This window comes from Crocuta crocuta, unplaced genomic scaffold (genome assembly GCF_008692635.1).
Source record: "Crocuta crocuta isolate KB4526 unplaced genomic scaffold, BGI_CrCroc_1.0 scaffold482, whole genome shotgun sequence".
In the NCBI taxonomy this organism is placed as follows: Eukaryota; Metazoa; Chordata; class Mammalia; order Carnivora; family Hyaenidae; genus Crocuta; species Crocuta crocuta.
Window position 1 is genome coordinate 860,632 of NW_027527459.1, and position 3,788 is coordinate 864,419.

Sequence of the window (3,788 nt, forward strand, 5' to 3'; positions counted from 1 at the left end):
TACATTATAAAAATGCAGATGCTGGGGCGCCTGGGCGGCTCAGCCAGTTAAGCATCTGACTCTTGATCTCCGGTAAAGTCATGTTCTCACAGCTCATGAGTTCGAGCCCCACATCTGGCATCTGTGCTGATGGCATGGAGCCTGCTTGAGATTCTGTCTCTCCTTCTCTCTGCCCCTCCTCTGCTTGTGCTCGCTCTCAAAAATATAAATACATAAACTTTTTAAAAATGCAGATTCTGATTCAGTAAATTTGGGGTGCTACCTGAGAGTTTACACTTCTCACAGCCTCCCAGGCATTGTTGATGCTGCTGGTCCAGCAAGTAGTAAGATTCTAGAGAGAACTGTCTCAGGACATGGAACTTAAGGAAAGAAAGGAAAGAGGGAGGGAAGGACAGAGGAGAAAGAAAAGACAGACAGAGAGATAGAGACAGAAGGAAAAAGAGAGAGAAAGAGAGGAAGGGAAAGAAAAAAACTTAGGGTCAGCAAGCCTGTGGGCACAATGTTGCAGTTCGAAAGTAGAGGCCCAGAAGGGAAATTGCCACAATTTCTGGCTCGCTCTCTTTTCTTTAGTCACATTGGTTGATCCATTTTGCGAAGCAAAATTCAGACTAAATGACACACAAAGCACATTTTAATAGACATCAGTGACAACGTGGTTACGGCCCAGTTAGCTAGCACCTTGGCAACTATCCCCAGGATGAAAAGAAAAGCTGGGGAAAGCCTCTGCAAACAAATCTGTCCTCCGAGTCCATGTGAGGTCTCCAGACAAGAAGCAGAGGCCTCACAGGATGCCAGAAGAATCCTCCCATGGATCAGGCCAAGAGGCACAAAAGCCAACTGAGCAGGAAACAGAAACCTCTCTGCTGTCTTCAGCCAGTTCGGTCATGTAATGGTAGGGGAACGTTGGTTAAGTGAAGGGTGAGCCCTTTATCCATTCATCTTTTAATTCCCAGGAAGTTCTGGAAGGTATCCTGGTGATTTCTAATGTGTTACCTAGTTCTTAGGCTTCCAGTTCTCCGAGTTGGCCTAGATCTGTCAAGGTCTATGCAGGGGCACAAAGATCAAGAGGCACCCTGAGATGTTACTTTTATTGCTAATTATCAGAGCCAGCCTTAGGAGTTAGGGATGCCAGTAATTCTTGAGGAAACATGACCCCAGGGCAAATCACCTGCAAAAATATGATCAAGCTGAAACCTGGTTAATGAAAAGCATCCTTGGGGAACCTAGGTGGCTCAGTCGGGTACCTGTCTGACTCCCGGACTCTTGACTTCGGCGCAGATCATGATCTCACCATTCTTGCGTTTGAACCCCTCGCCGGGCTCTGTGCTCTCGCTCCCTCTCCCTCTCCCCCACTCCTGCACCTGTGCTCTCACTCTCTTTCAAAAATAAATAAACTTAAAAAAAACACACCCTTGAACGAAGAGGGAATCATCTCTCCTTCTGTATGGGTGAGAATAGTCAGAATTATTGGACTTGTGGGAAGGTGCGCCTCAGCCTCAGAGCCAGCGCCCAGGAGGGAGCACACAGCCTCCTGACTGCCTGTTGCCTCTCTGGGCTACTGCCCAGCTCCCGGAAGCGTGGCCACCAAGCGTGTCTTGGCAGGTGACTGACTGCCAAGGGTCCCAGAGTCACTGCGTCCCAAGGTTGACTCTGCTAATCATCTTGAGATTCTTCCCAATTTCCTCATTGCCAGCAAGAACTACTTGTGGCTTCTTTGGTTTCTTCAACACTATTTTTAAATGCTTCTCATTTTCAAGACCTCAAGCTGCCTGAAGTTCAGGGGAAAGATTTCCATGTTTCCCCTACGATGCTTCTGTTTAGTCTTCCCAGAAAATGTTAACTTCATTCATGCAGTCCATTTTCAGAAGGATCAATGTTCCTTCTGCAGCCTATGCATAGACACTCTTGCTGGGGAAATCTTCCCGCTTGATGAGTTCATCTTAAGGTTACGTGGAAAACACGTTCCAGATAACTGAGGTGGTCATGTTCTTTGTCCCCAGAGGACTTCTCAGTGATGACACTTCATTGATCCCCATTTAAAAGCAGGAAACAGAGGCAGTGAGAGGTAGAGGGGTGTCCCAAGGTTATGCAGCTATGAAATGTCAAGCCATGGCCAGTGAGGACGGAGGATGGGGACTGTGATCTTTCCGCTCTAGATACAAAATTTCTGCAAGCTTCTGAGATAGATATGACTCTGGACTCGAGAGTGTCCAAGGAAGAGGTTTCCATGTTCCTCTCATTCTGCCTCTTCGGGCGCTTTTGGCCTTAGGGTGCCTCTTTGACATTCTTCTTAACAGATACTTTCCTTCCAGGGCCAGTGGTGGAACATGACTGTCATTCCCTTGGGCAAAATTCATTGTTAGCTCAAGACAAAATGAAGGGTTCCCTTCATGTACAGGGAAAGGCTGGAGAAGAGGGAAGTGAGCTTGAAGACAAGGCAAGAACGTTCCCTTAAGTCTTCAGAGTCAGGGGTAAATGAAGCCCCTGCACTAGTGAATACCTCCTACAGGAAGGCAGCATCAGCCTCCCAAACAGGCCCATAATATCTGGGTAAAGACCCCATGGATGCCAACCAAGCCCCTTCATGGGTATCACTGTTCTGGCCCCTATCTGGAATGTGTTGTCTCTTTGAAGTCCATGTGCCGTTTTCAGATTTGAATAGCTAAGGTTGTAGGTATTGAGAGAGACAAGCTGTCACTCTCGGACAGTGAACGGCACATGTCCTTCTCACAGTCAAACGGAGTTCAGGCGAGCAAGTCACAGAGCACTGCTTGTCCTCTGCCTTAGGTAAACAGTCCTCTGTCGCAGGGTCTGCAGTCAGAATACACTCCGCAGGTTAGTTGTCCTGAATATCTGTATCTAAGTGCGACTAAGGCTTCCGCGCATACCCGCCTCCCAGGTGATCAGTGCCCGAAGTCAGATGCCACGCGACACCTGTATGTTCCCTGGTGCAATGCCCGGTAGAGGAGGAACCTAGCTTGACCCATTGCAAAGCATTTGCATCAGGTGAAAGAATTTACACAGACTTGTGGCTTAAAGCCAGTCAAGCGCGGGGGCAGCCCCAGGGATGCCCAACTGGAAAAACGTTCACGGTTCTTGTCCAAGATAGACTGAGCCACAATAGACTGTGCAAGCCCTCCAAGAAAGCCCGTTCAAATGTAAGTTTCCCCCTTGCCTTTGCAGATCCCGCCCCGCTGGAGGCATGTGATGAGAGGAATCGCCGAAAACGTGGCCGCTTCAAGGATCCTGAGCCAGACTTCACTCTCCCTGGTGTCGGGCATGACACGAATATTGTTGATGGTGCAATGACCTTTCAATAGGAAAAACGGATTGTTTTTCCCTTCAGTGCCTTATGGAACACTCTGAGACTCGCGACAATGCAAACCATCACTGAAATCGTTTTGCTTTGCTTGAAAACAAATTAAAATAAAACCAACAAAAACATGGACATGCAAGATTCCAGTATGCGGAAAAAAAAATCGTATTACAAAAAGTCAGTTCAACAAAAGCCATTCTTTGATACCACTGCTCGGTATACAAACACCATGTTCTTTAATACACACACACACACACACACACACACACATACACGCACACACACGCACGCACGCACACAGGTTTAAAATTCCAATTCAGCAAATAGGCCCATCTCAGCTAAAATAATTAACTCCTCCTGATTGAAAAAAAGAAATCTCTGACTCCCTGTGTTTGGGAAGACGGACTGGCATTTCTTCTAGGATCTGCTGACCAGATGTTTTTGGTATTTCCTGTCGGTAGTGATGTTCTGT

At 47.4% G+C, this 3,788-nt stretch overlaps 1 protein-coding gene across 1 annotated transcript in view; it reads left to right on the forward strand.

The window, feature by feature from the left end:
* GRIA3 (glutamate ionotropic receptor AMPA type subunit 3) overlaps positions 1 to 3,782 on the forward strand; it is a 273,791-nt gene extending 270,009 nt beyond the window's left edge. Inside the window, exon 18 of the mRNA XM_077763473.1 lies at positions 3,184 to 3,782. The gene's annotated coding sequence lies outside the window, so the exon portion shown is untranslated. The remainder of the gene's footprint in view (positions 1 to 3,183) is intronic.
* Positions 3,783 to 3,788: the final 6 nt, after the last annotated feature.